Here is a 10,139-nt window from a genome sequence, read left to right on the forward strand (position 1 = left end):
TATCTTATTTTCTCTATCTATAATGATTGGATGCTTTGCTGGGTATAGTAGTCTGGGCTGGCATCCATGGTCTCTTTGTGTAGGTAGAATATCTACGCAGGACCTTCTGGCTTTCAGAGTTTCCAAGGAAAAGTCAGGTGTGATTCTGATAGGTTTGCCTTTATAGGTTACTTGTTGTTTTGATTATTATGTGGCAAGGTGACCTTTTTTTGGTTCAGTCTATTTGGTGTTCTGTAGGCTTCATGTATTTTCATTGGTATGTCTTTCTTTAGGTTGGGAAAGTTTTCTTCTATGATTTTGTTGAATATGTTTTTTGCACCTTTGAGTTGGATTTCTTCACATGGAACCTTCTCTAAAATTGACCACATATGTGGCAACATAGCAAACCTCAACAAGTACAAAAAAATTGAAATAACCCCCTGTGTCTTATTAGACCACCATGCTTTAAAATTAGAATTCAACAACAACAAGAACTACAGAAAACCTACAAACTCATGGAAATTAAGTAACACCTAATTACACAATTCATGGGTCCAGGAAGAAATAAAAAAAAGAAATTGAAGATTTCCCAGAATTCATTCAGGAATGAAAAGGGGGACATAACAACAGACACAGAGGAAATCCAGAGAATCATCATGTCATACTTTGAAAACCTACATTCCTCAAAATTTGAAAATCTAAAGAAATGGACAATTTTATGGACAGATTTCACTTACCAAAATTAAATCAAGAACAGATAAGCAACATAAACAGACCTATAACCTCTAATATAATTGAAGCAGTCATTAGAAGTCCCCAACCAAAAAAAAAAAAAAGCCCAGGGCCAGATGGCTTCAGTACAGAATTCTACCAGAAATTCAAAGTACAGCTAATACCAATTCTCCTCAAAGTATTCCACACAATAGAAGGAGAAGGGTCAATACCAAACTCTTTTTATGAGGCTTGAAAAACCTTGATACTCAAGCCACACAAAGACACAACTAAGAAAGAGAACTACAGACCAATATCCCTCATGAATATTGATGCAAAAATTCTCAATGAAGTATTGGCAATTCGAATCCAAGAACACATCAGAGAAATCATCCATCCCCATCAAGTAGGCTTCATGCCAGGGATGCAAGGATGGTTCAACATACGAAAATCCATCAATGTAATCCACCATATAAACAGACTGAGGAAAAAAATCACATGATCATCTCACTAGATGCCGAAAAAGCCTTTGACAAAATCCAACACACCTTCATGATAAAGGTCCTGGAGAAATCAGGGATAACAGGAACATACCTTAACATAATAAAAGCAATACACAGCAAGCCGACAGCCAACATCAAATTAAATGGAGAGAAACTCAATGCAATTCCAATTAAAAAGTGGAATACATAACTAAATAGACAATTCTCAATAGAGGAATCTAAAATGGCTGAAAGGCACATAAGAAAGTGTTCAACATCCTTATCCATCAGGGAAATGCAAATCAAAACAACTCTGAGAAACCATCTTACTCCTGTCAGAGTAAGTAAAATCAAAAATACCAATGACCGTTTATGCTGGAGAGGATGCCTCCACTGCTGGTGGGATTGCCAACTTAGACAGCCACTCTGGAAATCAGTATGGTGACTCCTCAAGAAAACTGGAATGAGTCTACCACAAGATCCAGCAATTCCACTGCAAGGCATATGCCCAAAAGAAGCACATTCATATAACAAGGACATATGTTCAACCATGTTCACAGAAGCATTATTTGTAATAGCCAGAAACTGGAAGCAGCCTAGATGCCCCTCAACCAAAGAATGGATAGAGAAAATGTACATTTATACAATGGAGTACTACTCAGCAGAAAAAAATCAATGGAATCTTGAAATTTGCAGGGAAATGGATGGAAATCGAAGAAACCATTCTGAGTGAGGTAACCCAATCACAAAAAGACAAACATGATATGTACTCACTCATATGTGGACCTGCTTTATGATACAAAGTAGTGACCGTGCTTTATCAGAGCTGTTTTTAATGATGTTGCTCAGAATGGTTTCCTTCCAGATGATGATTGAGAAGCTAATTTTAAAAAAAAAATGATGCCAGGTACCACAAGAGTAACAGAACTGTGCTGTTTTCTGGGATTTTGTTTTGTACTTTTTTTGTTTTTGTTTTTCAATGGAGTATGCTGGATGTCTCTACAATTTTGTTCAAGTGACTGCAGAACCTGCAAGAGCTGTTGCTGCTATTGATGCATAACATACTGCTATTATTGGTCTTTAAATATAAATATAAATATAAATATACGTACATATATAATTTGAATTTTTGGAAACTTTAGCTGTGCTGTCAACTTTGGAAAAAAGTATCCCAGTTTACCATGTTGAGTTGGCATTGTACAAAAATTAACAGCCATATTGGTCTAGAAATGTTGAACTTAATTTTTTTTCCATTTGTACAGGGGTAATGCACTGTATTAAATATGTAAGGTCTTTAAAAGAACGAAGGGATTTTGAGAGCCCATCCCATGTAAAGGGATGCTCTCTTGGCCTGGGCACATGGGGAAGGGCCTAGGCTTGGCCCAGGATGATGTGGTAGACTTTGGGGAGCCCCTTTTAAGGGCCTTACTCTGCCTGGGAAGTGGAGGGGGGATGAGTAGGGGCAGGTGGGATGTTGGGGGGAGGGGAGGGAGAAGGAAAAGGGATTGACATGTGAAGCAAGCTTGTTCCTAATTTGAACTAATAAAAGAATAAAATAACAAATAAATAAATGGCATTGCCAAATTAAAGGTTTTATAGACACAGGTTCAGATGTAACAATAATTGCACCAATAAAGGCATCCAAATTGGCCTCTTCAGGAGGCCAATGTTCACCTTTCAGGGATTGGAACATTATCTCAGCTAAAACAGACCATGAGATGGGTCAAATAGGGCCAGAAGAACAGAGAAAAAAACTTGAGTTTGAATCAATATACAAAAATGCATAGCAAGGTACAATATTTGACACTAGTGGTAACTTTTTAGTCTACAAGTGGATTCAATAATCTATCCTCATAGGTTGGCCAAAACTAGATGCCCCTCAACTGAGGAATAGTTAAAGAATATGTGGTACATTTACACAATAGAGTTTTATTCAGCTGTAAAAATCAATGACATCATGAAATTTGCAGGCAAATGGATGGAATTAGAAAAAATCATCTTGAGTGAGGTAACCCAGACCAAGAAAGATAAACACAGCATGTACTCACTCATAAGTGGATACTTGATGTAAAGCAAAGGATAGCCAGCTCACAGTCCACAGCTCCAGAGAAGCTAAGTAACAAGGAGGACCCTAAGAAGGGCTTTAGTGATATATTATTTATGATTTAATAAAGCTTGCCTGAGGATTCAGAAGGAAAAGTCAGTCACAAACTATAGATGTCAGGCAGTGATGGCACACACCTTTAATCTCGGGACTCAAAGACAAAGGCAGATGGATCTCTCTGAGTTCAAGACCACCCAGGCTTACACAAGATTGAATCAGTCTAAATGAGTAACAGAGCTCATGCCTTTAATCCCAGGACTTGTGAGAGGTATTTAAGAAAGGAACAGATTCAATATAAGGCATTTGTTCTCCAGATGGGAGAAGATGGGAGCATTCAGTCTTCAACCAACCTGAGGAGAGGTTACAGTCTGAAGTTTGGAGAGAGCTCGTGAAGACAGGATCAGCTCATTCAGCCTGAGGTAGAGGGAAGAAGCTAATGGCCAGCTGCTTTGCTTTTCTGATATTCGGCTTCAAGCTTGAACTCCAGTATCAATCTCTGGGTCATTCATGTTGCCAGGACACGTGGATTGAGAAATAGATGACAGCTCCTGGGTAAACTGGGGGTGGGAGGGGTGATAAAGGGAAGGGGATGATGAATGAGAACATGAGGGAACCTGTCGCGTCTATCTCGACCAGCAAGAGAAACACGACCATGACTCTTCTTCAAGCAGTTTATTCAGAAACCTTGTACATCAGCTTCTCCCTTCTCCCAGCCCCCGAAAGCCCTTAAGTAGATGCTCAGTGCCCAATCAGCTCATGCCATCTGGCAATCCCGGATAGGCCACAGAAGGAGGAAGCGCGCCAGATGCCTCAAGCACTTCCAAATAAGGCTTGTTTACAGCTAAGCTCGGACTACCTGGCATCCAGCCAGGCGCCATCTTAGGGCTGTGGCTCTCCACAGGAACCAGATGCTTAAGTTGGGAGAGGGATGGGTGGGAGAGCAAGAAAAGAGATATCTCCATAACAGGAGCCATTATGGGACCAGGGAGAAACCTGATGCTAGGGAAATACCTAGGAATCAACAAGGATGACTCCAGCTAAGACCCCTAGCAATAGTGGAGAGGGTGCCTAAGCTGTCCTTCTCCTGTAATCAGATTGGAGACTACCCTAGCTTTCATCATAGAATCTTCATCCAGTAACTAATGGAAACAGATGCAGAGATCCACATCCAAGCACCAGGCTGAGCTCCAAGAGTCCAGTCAAAGAGAGGGAGGAGGGATCATATGAACAAGGGGATCAAGATCATGCCAGGGGAAACCCACAGGGACAGTTGACCTGAACTTGAGGGGGGAGCTCATGGACTCTAGACCAACATCTGAGGATCCTACATAGGACCAAAACAGGCCCTCTGCATGTGGATGACAGTTTTGTAGCCTGTCTGTTTATGGAACCCCTGGCAGTGGGACCAGGATCTATCCATGGTTCATGAGCTGGCTTGGGAATGTGGACATTATATTCTCTCTCTAGATTACTTCCTGTTGTCTGGGTCAATGGCATCTTTATATGACCCTGAGAAAATTGGGAGAATGGTCAAATCCTGGGAGAGTTGTATGTATCATTTGTTGTCCAGTCTCTATATGATAGGAAAGTGCAGGGCTTATTTGAAGTCCTGGCTAGAGTCATCTGTAGAAGTCCTGGCTGTCTGGTCCTAGCCTGGGCCAATTAGCTAGCTTCTTTGAAGTTATCTTGAGCAGTTTGTAGACCAAATCCAATCTTTGGGTGGTGTTTGTCTGCTTAGTGGCATTGCACCAATGCAGATACATTCATCATTTCAGGGTGCAATCATCCTCTTAGACACCTCAAAGGGCAGCGGTGGCACAGGACTTATTCCCAGTATTTGGGAGAATTTGAGGCCAGCCTGGTCTAATAGTTCCAGGACAACTAGGGCTGTTACACAGAGAAACCTCATCTCTAAAAACAAAACAAACATAAAAGATTCACTGCAGAAAACTTAAACATGCTAAATGTCACATTCAGCAGATCTCCAAGAGGTTAAAGTACCACAATCTGTTAAATACATCTGGAGTACACAAACTTTGTTCCTAGTTACATTCTCTTCTCCTATAGAAGAATAGACCCAGCAGAAATTGTAGTGCCTTTTGCTAATGCTGAAAAGCAAAACCTCTTCCCCAGTGTAAACCCTGAGGTAAACCCATCTTTATAACATACAGGCTGATTTGATTCATCATTTTTTCTACTATCCTATTACTCTCTGCAGCCATTGTTCCTTTTTCAACAGCATTTAAATTTTTTAAAGTTAAAAAAGCACTATGTAATCTGTCTCTATGGAGTCTTTATTACCCCTTTTCATTTATTGAAAATATCTATTACATATTTCTATAACTGCTTTACTGTAATATCATGTGGTTTACCTGTAATATGCCTGTTTAACTTTTCTAGAGAATTGTGAGTCTTAATTTGTACAGGTATCCCTATAATTGCCATAACTTCTAATAAATGTGTAATTACAGAATCAACCTTTTCAGAACTTAGGGCAGTTGCCCATTGAAATTGGGAATTTGTACCTATGCTACGGTTCATACACTTTTATTTTCCAAACTCTGCAAAATGAAACACACCCATTTGCCAAATTTCATTTCTTTGAGTTACTTCCTGCAGGTAATGGAGTGTGGTTATACAAAGAATAAGCAGGATATTTCATTATAATTTCCTTGGCTTGTTGCCAAGTAATGGAAAAATCTTTTTTAAACTTTTGTTATAACATGGTGCTTCTTATGAAATTCTCAGGCTTCTAGCACATTTCACATTTCCTACCAATAGGTGATCAATTTCATCCTTACCTTGCGCTGGAGGGCCTGGTAGACCACATGGGAACTGATACATGTTACGTACTATGGATGATTCCTATTTCTGTATTGTAATTGAATAAATAACAAAGTTAATTCTGAATCATTTGAAATACGTTCAGAAGTTTCAATATGTAAAACAGTTCATTCAGCATATTGAGAATCAGAAAATATGTTAAGAGCTCCTAGAAAATCTAATAACACTGTGAGAATAGCAAGTAATTATGATTTTTAACTGAATCAACTAAATAAAAAGGGGTTTGAGCCCCTTTACTTATTTTTTCTGGATTATAACTTGCCTTTCCTGATTTATTTGCATCAGTATAGAATGTAGAGGCTCCAGATATTGTTTTTCCTTTTTACTACATGAGGAAAAAACAATTACTTCTTTTTATAAACTGAAGTCTCTTGCTTTTGGGGAATTTGTTGCTCATCTTGCCCAAAAAATATTTTTTTGAATTTGTATTTTTTCTTTATTTTTTTATTTGAATTAGAAACAAGATTGTTTTACATGTCAATCACAGTTCTCCATCCCTCCCCTCCTCCCCTATTACCCCCCCCAACTAATACCCTACCTATCACATATCCTTTCTGCTCCCCAAGGAGGGTGAGGCCTTCCACAGAGTGTCATCAGAGTCTGTCATATCCTTTGGGATAGGGCCTGGGCCCACCCCCATGTGTCTTGTTGCCCAAAAATATTACAGAAAGCTCTTTGCTAATGTTCAATTTCTGTAAATAATGAGGCAACTTCAGCATTAGCAAAAGGCACTACAATTTCTGCTGGGTCTGTTCTTGCTAGTTGACTATGTCTCAATTTTCCTTTAAGTATCAATTCAGAAACCTCTTCTACATAAGTCTTTAATCTTTTACTCTATTTGCTAAAAATATCCATTTTAAGATATTATCTTCCATCTGCATAAGAATCCCTGTGGGATAGTGAGTAGAAGGTAGATTGACTATAATACAATCAAACTCTGGATCTAGAGAATTCACATATGCATTCTGTAATTTCTTTTCTACCAGAACCAATTCTCTGTCAGCCTCAGCAGATAATTTTCTTGACCTCTTTAAGTCCTATCACCTTGTAAGTTTTGAAATAAATTACCTTGCTCTTGAATAGTTAATCCAATTAACTGGGCCATAGCTAGTTAATATCTCCCAGCCATTTTTGAAAATCATTAAGAGTTTGTTATTGATCTCTACTGATTTGTACTTTCTATGGTTGGATTTTCTGTAAACCTGTCTTATATCTTAGGTAATTAATAAAATCTCCCCTGTGTATTTTTGCAAAAGCAATTTGTGATACTCATCAAAGCAAAATTCTCTTCATCAAAAATTGTTTCCGGTATCTATATCTGAATCAGCTATATATGATATCACCCATATAATGGTAAAATTATAGATTCAGGAAACTGTTTATTAATTATGTCTAATGGATGTTGTACAAAATATTGATACAAAACAAAGTAGGGATGTTTATCATTCCTTGTGGAATAATGTTCCAGTGTTCCTTCTAACAGGTTGAGAATTGTTATAGGTAAGCACCGTGAACGCAAATTTTTCTCTATCCTGTTCTTGTTAGGGCATAGGAAAAAAAACAGCCTTTTAAATCAGTCACAATAATAGACCATCCTATAGGTAATAAAGAATGCAAGAGAGTTCCAGGCTTTAAAGAGCCCATTGGCTAAATCATCTTATTTACTGCTCTCAGATCTGTTATCATTCTTCATTTTCCAGATTTCTTTTTAGTAACAAATATAGGAGAACTCCAAGGACTGGTCTTTTATTTTCTAATTGGATGAGTTTTTCCAGTGCTTACAGGGAATGATTTTACCAAATTTTATATTGGGGCCTGCATAAAACAAGACTGTTATAGTTTGAATGTGAAATGTCTCCCCACACGCTTATGTTATGTCCAGGTAGTGGTACTATTGGGGGATGCCGTGGGTCCTTTAGCAGGCGAGCCTTAGCTGATGGAAACAAGACACTGGGTATGAGCCCTTCAAAGTTCTGGCCTAGCTCTGGTGCCCATCTAGTGTCTGCTTCCTGTTCTCTGCCAAGATCTGAACATCATGGTACAAGCTCCCACCAGCATGGACTCCAGGCCCTGTGCCTTCTCTTCATGACAGACTGAAACTGAGCCCAGGAAACTCTCCTCCCTTCTTAGGGTATTACTGTGAGGTGTTTCCTTACAGGGATGGGAGAGGCACATAATACAGTTAGTTCAGCTCGTCTAATAGCTTCTTACTGTAGGATTCACCAGCTCTAGGGCTGGAGAGGTGGGAAGCGGTTAAGCCAGAGGACCTGGTTTGGATTTCCTGCACCCACAAGGCAGATAACAGCCCTCTGTAACTCCAGTTCCAGGGAACCTAATGTGCTCTTCTGGACTCCACAAATACTGCAGACACTGCATAGGCATACATGCAGGCAAAACAGCCACACACATAAAATAAAAGAATCTTTTAAAAGAATTTGCCAAATCTGTGCCTAACCACAGTGAATATAGATTGAATATCTACTTTGCCAGCCTCAGTACTAAGCACCTCAGAAAAAAAGTAATTTTATTTAGTAGCCTCACATCCATCATGCACATGAGAAAATTGAGTTTCAGGGAGGCTGAGAACATTACCAAGTGTCAGAGGTAGGACTGGAGTCCTCTTTTTCTTTTGATTAATATTTTTATTAATTCTTTAAGTATAGTTATTTTTCAAATACCTATACAATGCATTTTATCTGAGGAGCTTTAAATTTTTTAAGTATTTTTTTCATGTATTGTTTAATATGTATGGGTATTTTAGTTGCATATATGACTGCACCACCTGTCAGTGCCTACAAAGAAGAGATCTTGAATCTCCTGGGCCTGGAATTGCAGACAGTTGTCGGTTGCTGTATGGGTGCTGGTAAGTAAGTCTGAGTCCTCAAGAAGACAGTCAGTGCTCTTTCCTGCTGAGCTATTATCTCCCCAGTCCCTATTTTTAATTAACAAAACATTGTGTATATGTGTGTATGTTGTCGAGGTGCTCACATGAAAGCCAGAAGAGGGTGAAGGTGTCAGATCTTCTTGGAGCTAGAGTCCAAGGTGGTTATGAGCTACTCAGCATTGCCACTGGCATCTAACTTCAGGTCCTCTGCAAAAGCAGTGTGTGCTCCTAACCCCTGAGTCATCCCTCCAGCGCCTTCAGTCTCCTTTTTCTAGCTACAAACTCTTTTCTCTCAGTGAGCTCCTGATTTAGTGGGTATATAGCTGCCTTTACACAGCACACCTGATATAGAAAGCTGTGTGGCTATTTTTAACGATGAAGAGATTGCCTTTGCCCTTGGGTGCTTCTGGAAGTTTGGGAGTATGTCAGCTGTGAGGGAACAATTCAGTGGCCACAGCCTAGAGTTCATCTCATGTGCAGCCACTGGCTATGTGTTTAGAAGCCAAGGACTGGTACCCACAGGTACCAGTGCTTGGGAGCCTGCTTGTTATCAGAGAGAGCTATTGCCCTTCCTGTGGTGATCATAAAACTTTAAGGCTACATGAAACTTACAACCTTGGACTGGAAGCAGCAGAGCAGTGAACAGTTAAGGCATAGGTCTCAAAGTTAAGCCATCAAGTCCAATCCTTAGCTGTGTGGCACTGGTCAAGTCCCTGAATTTCTCAGTGCCTCAGTTTCATCATCTGTGAATGGAGGTTATCCTGGTGTCTGTCCCCTGATGATCCCATGAGGTTGAATGACATCAAGTCCTAATAGCCCTGTACTGAATCTTCAGACTTAAGCTCGCAGGGGATGAGTCAGAAGGCAAGTGTGTGTGTGTGTGTGTGTGTGTGTGTGTGTGTGTGTGTGTGTGTGTGTGTGTGTGTTTAGTTTAGGGGAACCTGGGATACATCTTCCCACCCTTCCGTACCTGGGCAAGACACAGCTGTAAAACAAGAGGAAGGGAGGGGAAGAGAGGAACCAAAAGCCACAAGGGACAGGGAACTTCAGTCACAATAGCTCCAGAAGTTAAGCCATGACAATCATTTAGTAATGTGGTTTGAATTGTTATTTCTGGAGTGTGGCCCTCCTTGGG

The sequence above is a fragment of the Cricetulus griseus genome, chromosome 6 (assembly GCF_003668045.3).
Source record: "Cricetulus griseus strain 17A/GY chromosome 6, alternate assembly CriGri-PICRH-1.0, whole genome shotgun sequence".
Taxonomy (NCBI): domain Eukaryota; kingdom Metazoa; phylum Chordata; class Mammalia; order Rodentia; family Cricetidae; genus Cricetulus; species Cricetulus griseus.